The sequence below is a fragment of the Plectrocnemia conspersa genome, unplaced genomic scaffold (assembly GCF_051122295.1).
Source record: "Plectrocnemia conspersa isolate PC_06_02 unplaced genomic scaffold, ASM5112229v1 ptg000009l, whole genome shotgun sequence".
Classification (NCBI taxonomy): Eukaryota; Metazoa; Arthropoda; class Insecta; order Trichoptera; family Polycentropodidae; genus Plectrocnemia; species Plectrocnemia conspersa.
In genome coordinates, this window is record NW_028277173.1 from 8,944,610 (window position 1) to 8,970,129 (window position 25,520).

General features: G+C 29.3%; 1 protein-coding gene across 1 annotated transcript in view; it reads right to left on the reverse strand.

Moving 5' to 3' along the window:
• LOC148231852 (G protein-coupled receptor moody) overlaps positions 1 to 4,343 on the reverse strand; it is a 50,331-nt gene extending 45,988 nt beyond the window's left edge. Inside the window, exon 1 of the mRNA XM_088193076.1 lies at positions 4,223 to 4,343. The gene's annotated coding sequence lies outside the window, so the exon portion shown is untranslated. The remainder of the gene's footprint in view (positions 1 to 4,222) is intronic.
• Between the last annotated feature and the right edge of the window lie 21,177 nt (positions 4,344 to 25,520).

Here is a 25,520-nt window from a genome sequence, read left to right on the forward strand (position 1 = left end):
TCACATATGTAACAAGCGCATTAAAAAGATTGTATTGAGAATTACTTTCAAACTTATTGTTTAAAAAATATGCTTTGTAAATGATGTGGTGTTTTATTTAAAAAAATACGGCGCGTACGGTGCGATGTTTTCCTATTCGCTCACTTGCGTGTTGAGAGTGAGCGTTGCGTTCCGCACGCCCTTATCTCTCACTCACTCTCGTCACTTAACACGCGAGCGAGCGAAAGCAAAAGTATCTCATCGTACGCGCCTGTGTAATATACTGAAATTTACACTAGATAAATCAATAGAATCATTTTCAAGGATAAGCACTTAAAATCAGTGTTTGTTAATACGCATTAAAGGGTGATCGGTTCAGTTGAAGAATTCAGCCAGGTATCTAGAAAATCCACGGATTGACAAAAAGGAAGAAATTCGAAAAATAGACGCTTGAATCTAATTACTGTAGAGTATATAATACATATTTTATCAATGAAACTGCTAAGGATGGGGTCAACAGTTACTGTTAAGTCTTGATTATGATAAATACAAGTTTTTCAGGATCATCAGTGCTACATTGACGGTAAGGTTAATCAGTCAAAATGGCAATAATTAACGTTTTCGACGACAGAGGCGACCATGAGGTATGCATACTACTGTCGGTACATATTGTTAAAAAATATTCAGCTTAATGAAGTAAAATAAACCGCACATTCATTGACAAATAAAGGGACATATAATTCACAAATTAAGAGTTTTTATGATATACAATGATAAAAACAAATCCAAAAATAATATTATTTTTCTACATTTAAGTTTTAACGGTCAGTCGTGCTTTGGCCGTTGATACCTAAGTACGTATTTTTTATATCTGTGTTGGTGCACATCTGGACTTCATATTTTGATATTAAAAAAAATGACCTACAAAATGTATTACGACAGTTTTTACGACCAAGTGAACAATTTATACGAAATTGCATGATATATAAATTCCTTTTAAACAAATATGCAACAACGACCACTTAAAACATTTTTGAAGTGGTAGGTTATTCATTACATACATGAATGTTAAAGATAGATAAAAATATTCGAATGGGAAGTTACGATTTCAATAATAGTCCTGGGTGTTAGAGACCGGCAAAGATAGACGATGATGTCCTGGCCACTTTATTGGAAAAAAATCCTACTCAAACTATCCATCAGCTGGCTAAAAAATTAAATCAGTCTTATTCAATAGTACATATACACATTAAGACAGAAAAGACTTGGAGGTAAGGTGTATGAGATCCACAGGAATAAAGCGAAGAAAACAAGTCATATCCCAAGAGCTCTGGATCGTGAAGCTGGTCGCATTTTTTGATCGTTTAATGACTGGAGATGATAAATACTTAACGTAGAAAAAGGGTTATCCAAAGGTGAAGTTGCAAAACCTATCTCGAAGCTCGGGCTAATTTAAAAAAAAATATTTTGTGAGTGTGGTGAGATTGAAAATGGATTGGAAAAACCTGGACAAACAATAACAGATCTCATTCACCTTATTCTCAAAATCTTGCTCTTTCTTACTACTATTTGTTTGGATCGATACAATGATTCCTACACGTAAAAATAAATGTAAAGGATGTTCAATTTTTGCATCAAAGCCTTTAACATATAATGCTAATGAAGAGGTGTGAGAAGGTTATATCTTTAGCAAAAAAATTATATTGTATATCATAAAATAAAAGGTGATTGTTTCTTGATTTAGGGATTACCTAATACATAGTTACCTAGACATTTAGTGATAGTATTTTATAAACTAAATACAATATATCAAATGTACGCCCTGAATTTCTGTGTGCATCATATATACATATAATGTATTTAACATAGTAATTAGATACAAACTATGTTGCAGAGTAGTGAATAAATAAATAATATTGGTTAAAGTACGTGTAATTAAAATACAAAATTATTTTTGCAGTTTAATTGCTTTCACAGACGCCAACTTGCTGAGATTAATTGTGCAGTTAAAGTTTTTTTTTCTCAGCGTAAACGCAGGCTTACAAAAGTTACAGTTTCCTTATTCTATAAACGGCCAAATGGGGTTAATTGCAAATTGTTTTCTGCAAATAGTGCAAGGGGTAAAGTGTTTAATTGAAGAAAATGCTACGATAAATTTATTCTTTCTCATTAAACGATTAAAATAAAATGCTAATTGAAACACTAAAGTGTTAAATGATTATTAAATTTTAATATGCTAATATATAAAGCAGATTAATTTATGTATACACAATAATTATTCACACGATCACGAATTGTCGCCAAATTTTACTAAGTACTTGAATCCATTAAATTTAATAGAAACTCGTAAATTTGTAAATAATTGGATTACCCCGCCGAATACCTTAACAAATTAGGTAAATACTCGAATTCGATTCCGCGATGTTAATTCAATAATCGTTTTAAAGTTTATTGATTTATTCATCGAAGAAGATTAAAAGCGTTATATAAGCAATGGAAATATATATTATACAAACAACGAACTACATTGCATTTTAGCCGGTCTATTTGAGTGCATTGACAGATATTCATTATCAGAAATACAACAACATTGTTGATAAGGTGTTGGAGGTCGTGGACGTAGTATAATATAATGTGTGCAGGAAATATTTACATGATAATAATGAAACATATTTAAACGTTAAAAGATCGATTGTTGTGTGTAATAATTAATGGTTAATATTATTTAGCGTGAAATTAAGTTGAGGTTGTCAATCTTGTTTAAGGAAAATCTGACAGGTGTCACGCAGGTTTTATCTAACTCAACGGACAGGTAAATTTCTATGTTTACGCTTTGGATTAAAATTAACTCGATTAAGCCATCCTGATGGGTTGTCTTAACTACACTCGCCTAAGACAACATAATAATAATAATTTTAATTGGCGTTAACCGAATTTATATTTTGAGTAGTCCATTTATAATTATGTATGTAGATTTTAATAACAGTACTATTGCTTAAAAATAAGCAATTTTAATTACTTTTTTAATCTAAATATTATTAAAATAATTTAAAGTACTATGCTTACAGCATATACACTGTAAATATATTTAATCTGAAATATATGTGGCTTATACCTATTAGTATTAATATAAATATTTGCCTGGATTTACCAAATGACAATGTAATTAAAAAACATATATATATATATATTGACAGTCACAAAATCAAAGAAGGTAAAAGATTTCTTGGTACTCTTTTTTTAAGGCGCAATATATTTGATGGAATCATAAGTAGTAGTTTATTAGGTGAAACATTTAATACTCTTAACAACAAGTGTTGTATAAATTTGATAAAGTTTATATTATACAACATCAATATTTTTGTTTCAAAACTTAAGCTAAGAAATATTAAATAATATATTTCTACAATATTACTCTTAGTTCAAACTTATATAACAAGGCTTAATTATGTATTTTAATATAATTATACCTAAGTTAAATTAGCTTATTTTTTTATTATAAGGTAAGTGTGTTTTTAAATATTTACAAGACGATAAGACGTTGATGATATTTAATATTTATTTATTATTTATCCTTTAATGCAATTAGCTGATACAGTATGTATATGTATAAACTACATATTTAAGTAGTATTTAACAAGTTGATTAGTATCTGTTTTTTAAACTATGCTATTTCAAAAGGTTAAACGTTAATCTGCTATATTTGCATTCGAGTGATTTATTTCACAGATTGACAATCAAAATAAAAATACGTAATTTTTTTATGTGTGTCAATTAACAAAAATTAAAATAGTTTATCTTAGCCTTGATTCTTAGACATATAAGTAATTAATGAAAAAATAGTTTAAAATACTATTTACACTTTTTAATTTAAGTGCATTGAAGATATAAATATTAACATGTTTAATTTAATACTTAATGAGCTTGACATCTTGCCCTTGGTCACAGTGACACAAAACACAATAAATAAATAGTATTGTTTACGGCCTCGTATGTAGTCATCACAACGGTTGAAATAGCAAAAGTGTGCCATAAAAGGATTGCAACTCAATTGCACGTGAACGAACACATATGTACACAAGCACACCTCAGTAAAACTGTCTATCAAATCTGAGAAAATTCTGCGGAATTATATTTTCAACGTGAAAATCTCGAGTCAGCAACAAGTGTGCTAACCGAAACGGTACGCGAAAAGCAACATATTATCTCGGTCTCGCTGAAAGTTAACTGTTTTTCGCTTTACCTTGTAATATTACACTCCGTCTTTCATAGCGAGTTAAGTTAAAACAACTAAACTGAAGTTTAGCGGTCGTATGTAGTTTTAACGGTTCGTTGAGCGAACGTCTTTCCGTTTTAGCGGCCGAGAGCCGACTGGATTTTTTTGTCGCGTCTTATCCTAAAAGGACACGGTGAAATAAATGTTAGTTGTAACAAAACGCATGTGTGTAATGCGTTCACTTTTATTTTTGTGTGCTTCAGGATATGGAAATGAATTTTATATCATATATATGCAGTTAAAATTCGACGCTCATATAATATCTAAACTATATATATATATATTATGATAAACAGCTGACAATCATACTATAACATTTTATTTTGCACGATTATTTGAAAGTTTGTATTTAACAAACTTAAAAAGATGATATATATATATATATATATATGTGTATATGTAGAATTTAATAAATATACAGCTATACTATCTACCTAATTTCAGTTACAATTCCTCGGAAAAGTTTACTCATACCGTTTCTTTTTATCTTGTATACAAACTGTATCTCAAAATTAAAAAATATGCATTTATCTATGTATGCTGACGATACAGTTATTTCAACAATTTTACGGTCTTTCAAATAAATTAAAGATTTTTTAACTTAAATAAATATTTCGAGAAGTGGAAAACTAAAATCAATCGAAATTAAATAATCAACTATATTTACGAAACGTAGACAAACTTTTTCACCGCCTCTTAAAAGTAAAGAAAATTTTGTGTTAAAAACCTGGACTCTAAGCTTAAATTTAATAAACACATTTTTCAACTTCGCTCTAAAAGGCTTGTCGCCATTGCGGCCTTCAGCCGATATTTCATAAAAAGAGCCCGCTAATCATAAAAATAAAATTCTAAAATTGAAACTATTATTCAGACCCATCTTAACATATAGTAATACTATTTTTTTCTAAATTGCAAGCTATCCAAAAAAAATCTATATAAATAATAAACATATATCACACATTTTTATACTATCAGATGCGTATGGTGAGATATTTTACCTTTCGCTCGCTCGCATGTTAAGTGACGAGAGTGAGTGAGAGATAAGGGCGTGAGTTTCTCGCCCTTATCTCTCACTCACTCTCGTCACCTAAAATGCAAACGAGCGAAAGGGAAAGTATCTCACCGTACGCGCCTGGTATATACTATATAAATTAAAGATTTTTCAAGTAACGTCTTAAAGTAAAGTTACACAACACGTTTTTTCTCGTTTGTCGAGACATTGCTTGTGTCTAGATAAATTTTATAAAATATTGCTCGTATCTTGAAATACGTGTAAGGCAGTTTTTCGTAATTTGAGGTTCTACTGTAGTATAATATGATATTTTTGAGAAAATGATTAATCCATTTAAAATTGTATAAACTTTTAAATATAATACCAAGTTATTCCCTACTTCAATATATATTATCGCTATGGAACAGTAAGCATTTCAAAACTAAGATAAAAAAATTTACAGCATCAAAAGAGGTAGTGTAGTGCCGTAAAATAACCTGGAGACACTATTAATCAATTTTGGCCAATAATGCACGACTTTCCCTAATCATTTCACAGGTTACAATGTGAAAAAATAAAAATTTAACCACAAAAAAATGCAATGAAAAACATCAAGTTTAAAGTGACTTTTTGTTTAAAAAAATATTCATACATCACAGCAAATGAAATTTCACATTACTCTTGAATTAACATCAATAAACCGTTATTTAGACAATTAATAAAATTATTATGAAAATTATAATATATATATTTTCTTAGTAAAATGCTTAAAACTTCGTATAAAATACGCTATAAAAAGTCCTGAACATATTATTTAGTATTCAATATTAAAAATATATAAATACCGGTATCGTAAATATACTTTGTTACTAAATGTTCCAATCTAAATTTATCCTTTGTTTGGCTCAAATAATTTAAAGTAGATTTCAACCTACATATTTCATTAATGTTACTAAAGCTTCTTATACAACGCCCTTTTTTTTTAGCAATTGTCATTTAGATAAAGGTAAAACATAAAAATTTGATTATTGCTTGACTTCTAGTCACTTGTGTGACATTTTTATCCTCCTGAAATATGCGTAGGATTATTACTATTCAAGATTTATTACTATATTTGTTTTTTTTTATACTTATTAGAAAATATGTAAATCATTTTACCAAGCAAGCTGCCTTTTTTAATGGTTATTTTTTTTTGATCAATAAATATTATATATTTGTATATTTATATTTATATTTAAACATATAGATAGATATTATATATATAAGAAAAATGCAATGTATAAATAATACCGTTAGCACAAAAAACTATACGTTAAGAATGCGAACTTATAAATTATATTTTTTAATATGACATCGTCTGACTCTGGATCGTTTTTGGGCAAACGCATAAATTTTATTTGACTTTTTTATTATTTCCACCAAATGTTTCACCATAAACAGATGTGTCTCGAATACAAACTACACTGCTACAGATGCTCTTTATTCTTCATAAGCTCTCGATATTTACGTGCACAATCAATTTACATATGTTATATTTTATTAGAAAAAAAAAACATAATGGTTTTATTTCATTGTTGTGCGCGATGAGCTCTCGATAGCATTTGGCAATAATCCACCTTCAAGCAAATATACACCGCATATATGCTTTATGGTGAATACGTATACGAGTGTAAAAAAATAAGCACATATGTGTGCGTGAAATACAGTGTTTGGTAAATATTGATAATGGACGGAAAGATCAAAAGGATGGACAAGAAAAGCTGGCAACATAAGCTGCTTTCGAAAGCCGGTGAATTTTTATTGTTTTGACAATGAAAATTTCGGAAAAAATTTCCAGAAAGGTCAAGGAGCTCCAATTTTAAAAATTATATCCTTTAAGCTGTGTTATCCAGCTTCGTCTAAGACATAACATTTAATATTCGTTAAAATAAATTACATATGTATTTTCACATATAATTAGATACAATATTCGGTAAAAAAAAATATGATATCATTTCAAACTCATATTTATAATAATTAATACATAAACGCACAATTTTTTTTATCGAATTTGGTATAAATCCAGTAATTGATTAAAATATAAAATATACAGTATGTATCTATGATATTACGAAATATATTTTTGTATTTTGAAATTTTATTAACAACAATTTGGGTCAGTATTTATTATTGTAAATTATAATATAGTTATTAGTCAAAACAGAAACGAGCAAAAATAAAAATAAATGTTGGGATATTATTATAATTTTGGCAAAACTTTTACTTTTTATCATATGATATTATAAAAATTACAACATTTTAATATATGATTTAAACTCTTGTTTCATTTAGTCGACGCACCGGTGAAACGAATTCTTGCCAGAGTTTTAATAGTGTATTTGTAATTCATTGATCCATATATATGATCCATGCAAATTTTAAGGAAGACGAACAAAAATGTTTGATAATCGTAATACCTAGAGTTGGTCATAAAACTTATATGGTCAAAAAGTGTTAATCGGAAATCCCTATACTTTTTTTTACTATCTGCTGTGAATTTAGTGAATTTATTAATAACCAATACTCGTTTTTAAAATTGCAGTGGTTGTAAGTGTGCTATTGAAAAATATTGCATTTATTTAATTTTTAACATAAAATATTTTATGAGAATTTTTATGTGAAATGAGAATACATCATTTTGTATTTTATTCGAAAAATTCTTGAGAAGAAAAACTGGTCACGAGACTTTGAAAATGGACTCACAATCTGTTTTATTTTAGAAGTTATTCTAACAAACGAAAATAAGTCTCTAAAGTAAAGTAACTTACAGAATTTTTTAAAACAACGGAAGAGATATCTGCAGTATTAATTGGAAATGTTAAACGGACTACCCAATAGCATATATATTATTAAATATATATGCTATTGGGTAGTCAAAATATTATTAAAACATAAGCTCTGCTAAAACAATACTCTTTGTTTGTAATGGATGCGCGCTAGAAAATACATTCTACCCTGCACATATCACTATTGCCCTTTCACGTTTCAGTTATATATCGTCTAAGGCGTAAATACATTTTGTGGGTATGTCCATTTGCGATGCAATTGGCTAGCAAAGATCCTCATCTGCGATTCGACAGAGCTGTCTCAAACAAGCATTATAAAATATGTGACACTTATTCAAAGATGCAGAGACGCCACTGAGTCACAGCAGCAGAGACCGCATCGATATGGAATACATTAATAATCTTAATCGCTCTATTGAAATCAATGCCGGCAATAATACAACTCGATACGCCAGCGAAGATTCTCTGAATTTCAAGACTTGCCATTGTAGCTCCACCGCCTGAAAGCAGCATCTACATTTTTATGTAAAATCCGAAAGCTATTCTGATGATTATACAAATCATGTTGCAAAAATAAAATAATAATACCACCCAAATAATATTATTTAGGTAGTATCATGACATATTATTTTGATTTGATGCGGTACGTTAGATTACTTTTATATTATTTTTGCTAAGGAGAGAGGGAAAAAAACAAAGCAAATTTTCTCTAAAATTATAAAATATTTGACGTCACTAGTACTCTTTTTACAATTTTATAAATTTTTATATTTTGTATTTACACCTTAGACCTGTTTTAGATGTTCACGTTTTACATTTTTGCTTCTACTAAACCGTCTTAAAATAAAATTAACTTCCAGTTCCAGCGTATGTGGGCGGCTTCTACGTTCGCCGACTCGCATCGTTATAAGTTTCGAACTCTAAAGGTCCCCACGCACGTTTCGATTCTGTCTAATCTAATCGTACACGGTGAACTTTTACGATTTTACAAGTGGCGGCTTCGCCTCGTTATAATACAATAACAGCGACATGTGCCGCAAAATTTCGAACTGACAATTCACAATAACGAACGGTGGAGGCGAAACACGAATTGTGATTCGCAACACGAAATGTTTCGATATCGAAATATTAAAATATAACAATAGTACATTTCTACGTAGCTGCGAAAGCTGGAAATCCTCCTCTCTCCCGAGGGAGAATTTGTAACAATTAGCACAGAGATATTGAGACACGTGTCTCTCGAACAGATGTTGTTGAGATACAATTTTAATGTTGGAAACAATGATTTTGTTACGTAAAGTCGTTAGTTTGGATTGCTCGATTTAGTTTAGAAATTTCCAGATTTTTCGCTTGTTGTAATATCTATAAACATATTCGAGCGTAAATGAAAATGCGGAAAGTTGGAGCTTGGAGCCTTGCGCCAATAGAGTTTCAACTTTGACTAGTCGTTCAGCCGAGTTTCGAAAATACATTTTTATTTTAAAACTGCTTTGTGAAAAGTGTTAATGTAACGGTTCAGTAGAGTTTTTATAACAAACTAAAAAAGCATTTTGTTAAAAAAAACTCTGATGGTGTTCATTTATGCTTCGATTCGAGAGGTATTTTTTTAAATAAAAAATATACTTATTTTATCTTTCTAACAAAATTGTTCCATATACGAGTACATTTAAAATCCAGTTTTAATAAATGAAGAGAATTACGAATAATGCAAGACATATGTATATTATGTTTTTTAAAAGTTGTATCTACATATATTTATATAATCTGTAACTGAAATCATTTTGCAAACTGTTTAATGGCATGAATATCGTTATAAATTTATAATAGGATTTTTAATATCACGAAATTATATATAACATCAAGCGCTGACTTAAAATATGTCAAAATCATAATTAGATAAATATTACGTATCACCAATTGTCATTAAGCCAAATTCATTATTTTATGATAAATGTAATTTTAATGGAGAGAGGATGGAAAAAGTTTTTGGCGTGCAAAATTTGTGGATGGAAAAGGACAATATAGAGATAGCTCTATAATTGGTAAGCTATAAAGTTTTCAAAACATGAATTGAGAAGCGTTTTTTTAAAGGGCATTTGAAAGATATAATATTTTTTTATAAATACAGCTTTTCATAAACGCTTTCAAATAATTAGTTAATATAGAGAACAAATTCAAAGTAATTTTAAATTCCCTCACTAACACGTTATAAGCGATAGTTTACTTCGTTAATACTGACAGCTGTTCGATTTTTATTGGGTTAGTTTCTATCGATATTTTTTTGTATCAACCGGTGGTCCGCAAAAATTTTCAGGTGGTCTACGAATATTTCGCGTTCATTTAAAAATGTTATTAAAATTAAAATGTGTACTTACAAGTGGTTGGCCCAGCGTTTGTTAATAGCATCTTGTTGTATTTTAAAAACTCTTGTGTTGAAAAATTTAAGCCCCTACAAAAGGAAAAAATAAATAAAATAAATAGCAAAATCTTTTAACATTCTTTAACAACAATATTAGTCAAGAGAAGAGTAGTAAAGCTACCGAAAATAGTCCTTAAACAAGTATAAGTTTAGAAGAAATGTGTTGATGCTTCAAAATGTTCGTTAGAAACAAAAAAATAAATATAAACATTGCTAAGCAACGTGAAAAAATAATTAATGTATGTTACGAAACAATTGAATGACGCTATTAAACATTTGAATTTAAAGCATAATAATATTCCAGATAAGCCAGTGATTTATTTAAAACATCACATAAAACATCACAGGAGAAAATAACGACTAGTGACATATTTCTGTTCTATATTATTTCTCTGTTTGACAGATATTTATATATGTTTAACATATGTAAAAACCGTTAAAAATGGTCTTGTAGTGTCTTGAGTTTAAACATTTTACTGATAATACGTAATATTTTAAGTTTCTCAGTGCATTTTCTTATTAAAACTGACGATCGACCACAAAATATTTGTCAGTTGACAGCAGTGTTGCCAACGTTGCTGTGTCGCAAACACAAATAAAATAATTATTGAAAATATTGCACGATTGGTGCAAAAATATTTAACTGAAAAATCTGACGTGCTAGATTTTTTGTTTTTGAATTTACGTTATGTTACGTTACGTTATAAAACAAATTGCCACATATTATATTTAGATATAATATACATACACAAACTAAAACTATTTTTATGATAAGGTCGTTATTACCCAATGACAAGAGATCACTAACGATGCGTCATTTGCTTTATGAAAAGCACTCGGGAGGCTTTTATGAGATTCATCACATTTTGCATATACAAACAAACACGCCACATCCACATTAGCGACACAGAAAAGTCATAAATAACAACTGCAAATGCAAATCTGCAGTAACCGCACGCATAAATTGTCGTTCGAGAAGCCTTGACAAAGCCTAGGGATTACGAACCACATGGAGTCTAGCAAGTTGTACACCGCAACGAAATCTGTGCTAGATTTAGTCTCGAGATTGAAAAAGAAACGAGAAGACTCAATCTCACAGGGGAGACAAAACATTGCTAATCAAAGTTTAAATTCGTGTGCCCGTACACCCATGCATAATTCATTGCAGGTTTAATTTAGCTTTAAAGTTTCTAATTGAATCATAATCTGCTGAAGTTGCGAGTACGTAATTCACGTGCAAAAATACGAAGTTTGGGAGCTCGGTTTGCTTTGATGCAAATTTGGATATCGTGCGACGTAAAAATATGCAAACTCAGCTGTTGGTCATTTGAGAATAGATTAAAATGCTTTTAATGTGTTTTCATAATATATGGCTTAAAACTTCATCGTTTATAAATAAATCTGAAATACCTCATATCAATAATACGCATAGTACATATTTTATTTAAAATCAATGAACATATTATTTATTATAAATAAGAGTATCCCAGATTGTGATTTTGGTAAGAGCCGAAGTCTGTAGTTACAATAGGAACAGATGACACTTCGCCACTACACATCGAGAAAACGATTATATACGTACTACCCACTTTAACCATACTATATTATATTTAAAAAAAAAATTGAGACCCATATAAAAATAATTACTAACATGTACGTTTTATATGCAACAATATATTTACAAAATATGTTACTATACTGTGCCCGTTTGTGAAGCTGGTTTTAATTAGGAATGTATGGGGAAAAAATAAACTCATCGTTACTCAGCGGCTCAAAACTGAAACTTCAAAAGGGGTTGTTTGTTCGAATGAGGTCAAGTTATAATTAATTTGTTTTGAATATAAAACTGCGTGTTTTAAAACCTATATAGTATATACATGTTTTTTTTCATTTTATATATCATAATAATAAATTGCATAGTATATTTTACAGCTCGTTAAATGCTTTAAATAAAAAGGTCACCACCCTCTATCACCTGTTAAAGCAATAAATAAATTACGCACAGGAAAGAGCCGTCGATCATGAGTATTTTTATTTTTGTCTGAATGTCGCAGGCACGTAACTAAAGACAGGGTTCAAGTTAACCGAACGCGTTAACTGAATGCAAATGCAGTCTACAAAAGCGCTACGTGATCTAATCACGCGGCTCGTGAGTTGTTCCTTAAAAAACATTTGCATACGGTCACTGCAAAAAAATTATATTCGCATATAAAATAAATAGCGTTTTACGGTGGCACGTTCGGTTGTTTCCCCTTTGTTCATGCATACAATATGTAAGTTGAAATCTCATTAGAATTTTAATCGAAATAAATTTAAATTAATCAAGAAAAAACAACATTTTCTTATTTTTTATTTAGCTTTTAATTAAAATCTACAAAAAATGGTAGTATAAATAAATTATAACATTTTTTCCCAACTGCCCTTGCTGCTTTTTAAAAGTTTTACATTTTTATTGAATAAACATTATTTAATAAGAACGAAAAAATTGAAATAATTAATAACTCATTTATTTCTTAGATTCATTGATTTATTAAACACTTGAGAATGAAATTATTTTTCTATATATTATTACTATTTCATGATAATATTATTACAAAATAAATCAATATACAGGCGGCCCTCGACTTTCGCACATAATTGGTTCCTGAAAATGTGTGCGAATGTTGAATGTCCGAAAGCGAGGGAAGTAAAAAAAAATGAAATTGTGTGTATTTTAAAATATTTATTTATCAAGTAAATATAAGATGTTTAAGAGGCGTTTAAGAGACACGTTTAAGTGGGGTTTGCGGGTTTTTGAAAAGTTATTAAGAGTTAACTGTTTTCCACTATTCTTTATCTTTTCTTCATATAGTATTTTATAACATGCTATGTTTTTATTGATCGCCCTACGCACTTGAGATATGCGTTCTCCATTGGGATCACAATCTTCCAAAATATTTAAAAATTTGTCAAGGTGCGTGAAGGCTTCATTCATATTTTTCATTGTTAAAGAGTTTTCCAAAATAAACCTGTCTCATCTACATTAAATATTTGGCTAGAGGAATATTCTCAATCTTCAATAATTTTGGATAATTAGGAAATAAATTCTTTTGCAACATCTTTATCCGCATCAGCCGATTCTCCAGTAAATTTAATATTATGAAAAGAATACCTCATTTTAAAATTATAAAATCAACCGTTACTTGCTTGAAAACCCGTGTTAAAATCTTTTTTTAATCTATCCTTCCAATCTTTGTGCAAACTAAGAGCTTTTGCTTGAATAATTGAAATACTCAGAGGGACATCTTTTTGATGTTGGTCATCGATCCACGATGACAACGAATTTCATCCATGTTTTTTTTTTGCTGTGTGTCCGATTGAAACAAAAGATTCCCCGCTATCAGAACGTTTAATAACTTCCATTTTTGTCTTGAATCGTGTGAAGTTTATGAGTCCTTCATTTATTTTTCTTCGTATCAACACAAGTTTTTCCGTTTCTCACTCATGTTTATATTTTATTTAATTTTTTTAAAAAATAAATTTAAATTTTAAAAAATTGTTTTTTTTTTAAAACGTGAGAAATAGCGAATTGTGCGAAAGTCGAACGTTCAAAAGACGAGGGCCGCCTGTATCTTAAATTTAGACGAAACAAAAAAATAGAAAGCACCAAAATTAACGCAAGATTTGAATTAAATAGAGAACACATTTTTTAGTCTTTAAATAGTTATTTTTCTATTGAATCATAAAGTACATAGGATAGGATTATTTATGAAATAAAACATCAGGAAAATGGCCTCCACGGATTTACTGACACATACACACTCTTTTGTCAAAGTTTTTTGCACAAATGACGGCAAATTTAAATCTTGCATTAATTTGGGGAAACCTTTATAAATAAAACTTACTTTTAATTATTTTAATTTTGATGTATTTTATTCGGAACATCATTGTCACAAAAAATATTTGGTCTTCAATACTTATGTTCCGAATAAAATATTTTGAGAGATAAATGTTTCTTTCATGATTTATTTTATCATAAGAAAAGTGTTTAATGTTAAACTGGAAATTTAACGCGGATAATGCCTTTGTAAAATAAATGCTTTTGTAATTTACTTATTAAGACCATCATGACCTAACACGTAACTCAAATGCGTCACGATGGGCAAAAAAATAGCAATTCATTGTATTATTACAATACAAAAAAATAAACAAAAAAGTACATTGTAAGAAAGAGAAATTATCATAAAATATTTAAATTAAATAATAAGAACCGCACCGGCTCCTCATAGCTGACATTAAATATGACCTCCTTGATGTGCAATGACAGCGTATCAAGGAAGCAAATGGCGATATCCGGCTAGTGCGGACGTTCTAAATCAGAAGAGTCGTGATTCTCAAAGACTCCTCGAGAATAGATTTATTATCAACAGCATCCTTCAGTAATGCTTAGCGACGTACAACTTTCTGCGAGAACTCAGAATCCGTAATTGATGATTGATCATGAATCAATTGAACTAAATTTATTTTAGTGTTTGCCAAATAGCCATTTTGCCTAGTTTAAATAAAACAAAATTAATGATCAAAGTTTCTTCTGAGTAAACCCAAAATCTCAAAATTTGAAAACTTTCAACAATATTGGAAAATAATTTCCTCAGCACACTCGAAAGAAAATTGTAAAATAATATGATAACACATATTAAGTCCTTAACACACATCGGGTCTACTGTGTTATCAAAAAATATAATAAACACATGATTTCACATTTTGCATATTAGGATTCAGCTGAAACGGTCTGATTTTGAACATTTTGCTCACGTATATCTATAATGCATTGTGGTGTTAAATTTTAGACACGGTCTTTACGCAGAGCTTGGGAAAGCATTCTGCTACGAGCTCCAGCCGCAGAATAGTAAAACGTAATGATATGGTTTTGCGAAATGCGAATGTGTAATTTACCGGAAGCGATGGACATTCGCATCACTTCGGCTATGTATGTCTTCGAAAAGTTCCTATATCATTAAACATGATCCTGAAAGTAAAAGCGCGTCTTAAAATAAAGACATTTTTTAGTAATACCATAATAAAAAAGAGAATGGTAATATACAGAAGAATCAAAAGCATTAAATAAGAAAAAAGTTTATAATTCTTTTTGTCTATCATACTATAAACTGTTACATTAGCAATACATCTAGCGAAAGACTAAGCTCATTTAAAGACACTTTCTTTGGAATATGTCACATGTTTTGTGACAAATATAGATAGACGAAAGACGCGAAATAGTTTTTTGAGTTTAACCTTGTGTCAAGTTAACTGATTATCTGAATAGTCCTAAGCGGATGATCGTCAAATGGTCATCTTATTGGAATTGTAAGTTAAATGCGTTAAGGGAAAGATTTAAAAAAAAATACAAATTAAAAACATTATAATTAAATACCTTCATAGAAATTTATATGGTGTTCTGCTTGGCAAATACGCCTAGATATGTATGTATACAGAGTCGAATTGTACATATAAGATCAAAGTTAATCGCTATTTAATATTACCTTTTGAGGGATTGAAGCGTTCTTTTTCAGTCTAGGTCTATGCATGTCTAGAATAAGGCGGTCGTTGTCTTTGAAGGCGAGACAATAAAGCCACCGAAAAGCCTTATACATAAAGCGATGTAAAGTTTTATGGACATTTTTTAAATCCGTCACGAGGAAAAGTCTTGGACGATAAAGATAAAAGCACACCGTGTAACATGTGACAGATTCAGATACTTCACTATACAGAGTGTTTTTATTTGCAATCGTAAAAATATATTCTAAGGTTTACATGAAACTATTCGTTATTACAAGAATACTATATTTTACAGCCAAGATATTGTGAAGCAAAACGGCGTTTGTTGAACTTGTTGATTATAATGATGCAAGTACAGTGGTTTCCAAAATATAAAATAGGCAAAACTCTGTTGATTTAAAATGCAGATAGCTTATTAAAATATTTTTTTTAGGTTAGGCAAAGGTGTTTTATGTGAAGATTTTGTATGTATATTGCCAAAATTTGCGATAAAACGAGAATGCTAAACTTCGAAAAAAGTAAGAAAATACTAATTATAAAAATATTATAGGCTAGTTCACAGCGTCCTCCGAAATGGTTTTTTTGTCTAAAATCCCAGTGAAACAAAGTACTCCGTGTTGTTAGAGATAATATAAAGACAAATTTTATGATATATCTGCAAGAGGGAGTACAGGTCGTACCTTCATTTGTATTCTAATGCGTTTTTCCATGAGTATTGCGATACAATTAATTGAATTCTCGGCGCAACGTTCACCCAATGAAGCACTTTTTAAAGTTGCTAATTCGCATTGCTCGGCCACATTCGGCAACGAGCTTTGAATGCCTTAAAGAGTCGCGATCGCGTCCCTTATTCCTGTTCGTCATGGTTAGGACATCAGCGCTTGAGAATGCTTGCCAAACACGGCGATAGCTATGAGGAGTTAGAAAAAATGATGCAGAATGGTGCTATCCATTTTAGGTGTGCATTATTATTATTTTTTCAAATGTTTAATTATATATTTATAACGGCTATCATGACACATTGGAGAAACATGCCATGATGATTAGATTTGTGTTAAACAAATAAAATATAATATAATGTAATATTTCTCGAACTTAAAAGAGTAAAAAAGTCGATACAAATCATCTAATATTTTTCGAATACTAAAAGCAAATAAACACGTTACGTGTATTTTTTATACTTGCACCTAGTGATTTTTCTCAATTTTTAATTAAAAAAACTCAAAATCATAATTTCTTATATCTTAAAAAATTAAAATAATTCTTACAAGTTTCCATTAAATATTTTTTGTGAGTAATTATATTTATATGAATATTTTAAAATAGTTTACAACCACTGCAATTTTAAAAACAAGTATGTTGTATAAATTTCCAGCTGCATTTAGAACAGATAGTAAGAATAAGGACAGTTTTCCGATTAACACTTCAAAAACATTGTTTGCCAATATAAGTTTTATGACCGACTCTAGGTATTACGATTAGCAAATATTGTGCTTTGACTTCCTTGTACATTTGCCAATAAAAAAAAACTAAAAATAAAAAGATAATTGATTTAAGAAAAAATATATTAATATGTTTAAATGATATGATAATCAATTTTATTGTTAATGCTAATTAGATCATACGATAAAATTTTCGCATTTTTTGCAAAATACGAAAGAAAATATCATGTGATAGAAAGTAAACGGTAATTAAACATGCTTTCAATACCTCAAATAAAATTGGTAATCAAATTATATATTGGTATGTTAAAATAAATATTTTATCATTCCTTGAGTTCGCTTATATATTAAAACTATTAACTATATTAAAATTTACTATATTATATTAAATTATTGTTAATGAACTAAGTAAAGATACTTTTAATATACAAATATAAATATAAATTGATTATTACATACATATGTATGCGGGTATATATTTTTTATATGTCCTAAATTATCGAAAATTCGCAAATATTTATATAAATTCGACTTTTTTTGAAAAAGGGAAAACATTAAGAATTAAGAAGAACTTGTCGTGGTGTATATTTATATTTTTACTCCTTTTTTTATAACTATATATAAATTTAAATAAATAATCAATTAAAAAGTATTAACCCTTTGACTGTAGATGACACATATATAAGTCATCAAAAAAATCGCTAGTAGGTATGCATTGGGCACCTAAATGTATCATAAACCTTTGAGCTTTGTAATATTTTTTTTTTGTATAATTTATGGATAAAAAACACTTTACTTTATTAAAATAGTAATAGCACACAGAAATATCAGCAGCGGTGAAAGGGTTTATTAACTTGTTATAGTGCATGGCAAAACCAAATTGGATATTGCTACTTATGGATGGCAGTACTTGCTAATAACTATGAAACAGTCACATGAGACAAAAGTACACGTCTTTGTGAGGAAAATAGAAATGTAAGTATAAATGCTATACTAATCATTATGACGATTGTTAAGAAAAACTAATGTTAGTAATTCTCCATGGTATAAAAATTATTGTAATATGACACGTAGTGTTTTTTTTTAATATATTATTTTAAAATCATCCTGTATATATTGTACTTGTTTTAGTGCATCCTTCGACCGCAGCGAACATAAAATGTTTGCTTTTATGCTGTCGATATGTTGCATTTTTGCCATATTGGCTGGGCACACACATTAGTCAGCATTGTCTGTTTTGGCACATGTTCTATCTGTGAGATGTGTCCAATGCAGATAAAAAATATTTTATCACCTACTATTGACTACTTCTGATATTTAGCATCGTCGATAGAGAAACAAATCTTTATTTTGTAGATCATTTAAAACTAAACATAATAAAATTATAAATAAATAAATAAGTAAATGACTCCTTAATTACATATTTAAGAACTAACAATTAATATTGGGCTCATGTTGATAAATTAAAAAAATCTATAGCTATTATAACCTTAATTACACTCTCGACCAAAAGCAACACTTTTTGTTTTGGTCGATTAATCACTTCTATAATAAACTTGCTAATTGAAGGTTAAGGGTGATAAAGCACGAGAACATTTGTGTTAAAGAATAATAAATTGTTTATTATTTAAAATAAGTCTAAGTTAATATAAAATATATGTAAACATGAAATATTTTACCCATCGAACTACTTTTGAATTATTGAAATATTATTCTTAATAAATGTCAGACTTACAGATAAATTGTTATTTTATTATATAAAATATAAATGTATGAAACGAATAACTATATAAAGCTCGCACTAGATATAATAGAAATTGACACAGCTACTTTCAACAGCAATGAAAACTTTGCTGCATATGAAGCCTTGTAAACTATGACACGTTACGTGTTACCTAGTTTAAATGGCAGTGTTGCTAATTGAGTAAAATAGTCGTTTCTATTTTAAACCGTTTTTAATTTTAATTTTACGAATATCTCTCGTGCATAAGAATATAAAAATCGAAAGTCATTTTTTTGACGGTAGTTTTTATTTTATTTGATTTTTTAACATGTTCATAATTTTATTATTTTAACCTCATAGTTTTTCGTTTAACTAATGTTTTTTAAACGTTTAGTTTGAAATAAGATTATTAATAAATAATAGTGAGTCGACTCCCAGAATTGGCCAAAATTTAAACGTAGATTAAACACACGTTATCAAAACTTAGCATTGAACCAATTAATTCAATTCTTTCCCCGTCGCATAGCGACCCTCATAATCGTTAAAAAAGCACAACGACACCAATTAGCCATAGCGCTTACACAACAGCAAAAAACGCGCATACAAACATATTATGGCTCGCTCGTTCTTTTACCACGCCCAATTAAGCGTCAGAAATAATCCCGAATTGGGGAATTCCCACGATCCCTAAATTGCTTGGAATCTAATTACGATCAGGTAACAACACATGAGAGACGAAGACGCACAAAGGTTGGCGAAAATGAATTATGCCACCGAGGAATGTGATACCGAATTTAAGGGTAGAAATCCTATAGGATCTAAGAGAAAAATCTTTGGGCAGACCTTTTAAAAACCTTTTATCCTTATTTTTTTTAAATAATATAGAAGGATTAATAAATATTTGTATTATTTAAAAATACACGTCTATATCTTTCCTTAACCAGGAATAATTTTTATAGGGTTTTTTGCGGTAGCATAAATAAATAAATTTAAAGTAAAATGCTTTTAAATTTCTATATACGTCAACATGATATTTGTTGTAAAATTATTTGGGATTAGATATATGTGAGAGCGACCGACAAAACGGAAACATCGACTAATTTTCTATGTGCCCACTGAGCTTCAAAAAACAATTTATGAGCAGTGTATATGATATCAAGGGGTAGAGGACAATAACGGTTTTTACGCAGGTTAGACGCATTGTCTATCGCGCGTCGCATTTGCACAAAAGGGTTTTTTCTAGTGCTTATGGTTATAGTTAACGGGAAGGATGTACTAGCCTATGTGGTCTGTAATTTTTTCTAATTATTACGAATTGTTTAGTGTTGAGCATTAAGTATTGTTTACGAGTTAGTATTTCCTGTTCATTGCTTTGAAATGATCATTTAAATAATCTCAGAGCAGCTAATTGTTTAAAAAAGTAGGGATTTTTAAAAAATTATTATGCTGGTTAAGTACTTTAAATTAATTTTTACTATTCTACAATTAAAATTTATGGCGTTTAGATCTTATATAATCATTACACTGTAATTTTTGAGGTATTTGTCCGTCGCAAAGAATGTACATATGTATGTAGGTTAGAAAGTGCGATTCTCTACCCCTGAAGCCTTAAAGAGAGCAAACACTTTTACGGATATCACGCCAAGCCACACAGGACACATAAAAAGACGACATACACACGCGATGATATAACAGTAAAAAACGAGGGAAATGTGTCTTGCGATAGAGTACGTAGTGTGTGTATGTGAAAATATACATGTGGGGGAAAATTGTCAATATTGTATCGAGTGAAACGTTGTGCGTATCGGGGTTCAATTTATATATAAATAAATGCGGACAATTGACGATTTTATTGTTTATTTATAGGGGCCATGCGTTTTATTTTGCTGTGAGGAAATGAAGATTTTATGAAGTCAGTAACTCAGTTTATGTTTATGATGAGATTATTTTTAAATTTAGTGTTTATATAAAATAATGTTGAGGCACGCGTTTAGAGGGTCAACTACCTGAGAGGATTGATAACAGTGGCGGAAATACGTTCACAATTTCGAAGCTTTCATCAATCAAACGAATTTGTATAAAAAATTACACATAGTAAATTTATGGCACGAGCTTATGGAGATTTTTTTTTGTGTTTAAACGCCAATTTCAATAACTATATATTTACATATTTATTATTTCTAAGAAGTGTCTATATTTGATAAAGGTATAAAAGATTTTTAAAATAATACAAAGCCAAGATTGTCTTGAACTGAATTTTCATTTGAAGCATCTTATTTATAAAACGCTTAACTTTTTATTTGATTTTAATTTATGTAACAAAGATAGGATTACAATCTTACTGAAGTAGGAAATGAAAGCATCTCCACCTGTACTTTGAGTATTTTACGTCGAATGGCAATTTTTCGCATCAGCAACATACACACTGAGAAGAGCTTTTTATAAAGTAATGTTTGAATATATTTTAAAATATCGTGAATAAAAAGATATTTATAAACCATCATAATATTTTAAAATAAGCTTATTTTCAAGTTATTACATATTTAATTATGCGTATATATGTATATATATATATATATATATATTTTAAGATCTCGGGATTTATCGCGATTTTCACTTACTTTCTTTCTATATTTCGGCTGCGATTCTTCAGCCAAGATCACGAATTTGCTCTGGTCTTTGATAAAGCATATAAAAAACCAAAAACGACCCAACTACATATCAGGAGAAAAAAACAACTGGCACCACGAATTAACTTATCAATCATCGTGTTTTTATAGACTCCCTAAAATATATAAAGCAGGGTTACCATTAAGACCAATTATTAGCAAAATATATAGCAAAGGGTTTTTCAGCCACTAGCAGAAAAAATAGCTTTCTACGTAAAAAACTTCTTCGATTTCATTGATAAAATTTGTAAAACTAAGGTAAGCGATCAAGTTCTTCTTGTTAGTTTTGATATTTCCTAGCTGCTCACAAATATCCTCATTGCGGATATTTGTGAACAGCTAAAAGACCTTGGCCAAATGACGCGTCCCGGGCAAATGGACAATTAATTAATATAATTTATACTACCCCATCGAAACGTGTTTATATGACACAAGGTCAAGGACCAGAGCGGCAGATACGAAAAATTTGTGGCCATGACTGGAGCATCACAGCCGAAATATAGAAAGAAAATAAGTGAAAAATCGCGATGAAACCCAAGATTCTAAAAAAAAATATAGAGAAATATAGAGACTCATTCAAAAAACAAGATGAACGCGTTTTAACATTAAAACCAATAAAAAAAATGCGAATAAAAAATCCTGACCAAATCCTGGCGCTATTTAAAAAATGTAAAAACTTCTAATGATGCTGGGACAATCTTCGGCGAAAAATAAAGACTCATTAAAAAAAAGATAAACGCGAAAAAAAACGGAATTAAGTTTTTTAAAAATATATTATCGCGTAAAATACAAACAATTTAATAATAACAACAGTAACGTGCTGTATATCGTTTTCAACGATTGAACATTTGTAACAATACGACAAACGATCGAATAAAATTTTTTCAGTATGCTCCTATCCGAGGAGCAGTGAGGGTAAAAAAATTCAAACTTAGGTGTTTTTAACATTAAAACCAATAAAAAGGCGAATAAAAAATCTTGACCTGTGCGATGTAAAAAAAGTGTACTCTAAAAAATGTGAAAACTTTTTATGATGCTGAGACAATCTTCGCGCGAAATATAGAGATTCATTAAAAAAAAAGATAAACGCGAAAAAAACACGTAATAATTTTTTTAATATATATATATATATATATATATATATATATATATATATATATATATATATATATATATATACATATATTAAATAAAATTAAATACAGCACTTTTTACACTATTATATTAGTCTCAATAAAATATTTTAATTTATGTGAATTAAAAATATATAACATATATATAAAGTAAATACAATTGTTAAGATATGTCTAATAAATACGATACGTCCAAGATAAAATCTCAAAGCTCGTAATTGTAAGCTGCGATCTGCGCCCCTCAAAGTTTAAGTCGAGATCCTATTAAGGTAATGGAACATTGCCAAGGTGCAAGAGTGCCGTCGTATATTCCACAAAGCTTCCAAGTCGTTTTGCAAACAAGCAATTAAGTAGGTTGCAAGTTTTTGGTATTGCAGCTAGTTAGGGATGGTTAGTTGCTTCGTATAACGCTAAATAACATATTCGACTTTCTCAGTTAGCAGTTGTAATATATTTGTGTGGTTCCAAACATACCAGAGATAAGTTTGTGAATTTCAGATCATTCATTGACTATCAATGTATCTGACTCAGTAGTCAATCAAATTCCATCCTTAATTTTATGAAAAGCTTTACAAAGCATTAAAAAGTTTTTGCATTGCTCACTCAGAAAATTTATTAAAGAAACTCGTCCGAGATGTTCACTTTTTTAATTCATGATATGTAAAATAAAGATAATATTGTTAAACTATTTTTTTAATCACTACTCTACTAAGTAGAAATGTCATCAAAGACGAAATAATTAAACTGAACATGAACATACAGCATTTATTAAATGAAGACTTATATTATTGTATATATTTTTCGTTAAACAGATATACATTTCCAATAAAAACAAACACGCGCGATAAGCACCTTTGTGGCAAAAACATATTAGCTTTAATGAAAATTTATTTATTTTTATTACAATCTTACATAAATATTCGCTTGAAAATCATATTATTTTTAGGAAATATTTATAAATAAAGAAGTTATAAAAGTATTTTACCATAAATTTAAATGAAATCTCTTCGTGTTTTAATAATTATACACGTGTGCCATTTTCCATCTTATATCTTAAGGATTTCTTTGTTTGTTCCTTTATTTAATTCCCTGAAATGCTTATTCATACTTATATTTACATTACACAAGTATTACACGTTACGGTTTTCCTTCGTGTTATTGCGAGCATAACAATTACACTGTATATTCAAAGTGTGCGGTGAAATTAGGTACTTATATATATTGTAACCTTTCGCTCGCCTGGGGTGGGCTATAAAGTTTAGAAATTTTATGCAAGATTGGCATAGCTGCATAATAAATTCTAGGGATCCCGCATTCGAAAAATTTAGGGGTTTAAGGTAGCAAAGCCCACGCTTTTCTGTGGCCTGACGTGAAAGTGGATACACACTTTCGTTTAGAGAGAATTTTATTTTTGGCCGATTTAATTTACCTTTATTGAAGAATAGAAGAATTGCTACACGTGTGCACGTAACGAAAGCGAGTGAAACGAAATTGAAAGAGATTGATAAGGACCTAGGAGATATTTCATTCGTATACTAATTTTACGCTCGACGGCGCATAGCTTATAAGATTGGAAGATTTTTATTGTTATAATTTTGTATATATTGAATAAAAATATATGGAGTTTTATTTAAATTGTATTTTAATAATGAAATGGTTTATATTGACATATTTCGACAATAAGAATAACAATGTGTAATAATAAAATTGATATTGAATTTTTGATCGTTGAAATACACATTTTTGTTAAATATGCAAATTTGTCAAGCGATTCAGAAACTTTTGTACTATGGCTTAGAAAAAATAGATTGATTAAAATTTAAAGCAAATTTCTACTTTTAAATAATAATATAAAATTTAACATAGAACAAAAATAATGAAAAATATATATATATATTTTATCGATAAAGGCCAGTAAAATCATATATTTAACAATGTATATCTATATATTATTCTGAAGTTCACAATTTTAGAATAATATATAGATTACACAATAGAATATGTGTAAATGCATTAGCTGACTTTGCCTATGGCTGTTGCTATTGTTTTTTTCAAGAATATTTGTCAAGAATTTTTCGAGAAAATTGTCAAATCGAGAATTCTCAAAAAAATTCATGAATCATTTTTAATTATATGGAATTAAATTATTTTTAATATTTTTCAAAGGTGTACAACCACTGCCCTTTTTATAACGCCGCATAGGTAAAGGCGGTTTCATGACTAACATGCATACTTGTTAGAAGTTTTTCAATAGGGAGTCTGGGAATGACTAAAAATTATTTACAAATTTTAACACTCGAACTCGCCTATTTTTGCTTAAGTAATAAAAAAGATACTCAGAATAGAAACCTTTACGAAGGTGTCAGATGTTTAAAAATATGTGTACTTTTTCGAAAGATTTTAAAGTATTTGAATGATTAACAATTTTTTTCTGATTTTTTATTACTCTAACCGGCCGGCGGTTTTATCTTTACTTTGGTGATCTAATAAGCCGCTCTGATAATAAGAAATTACGCGTGGGAATC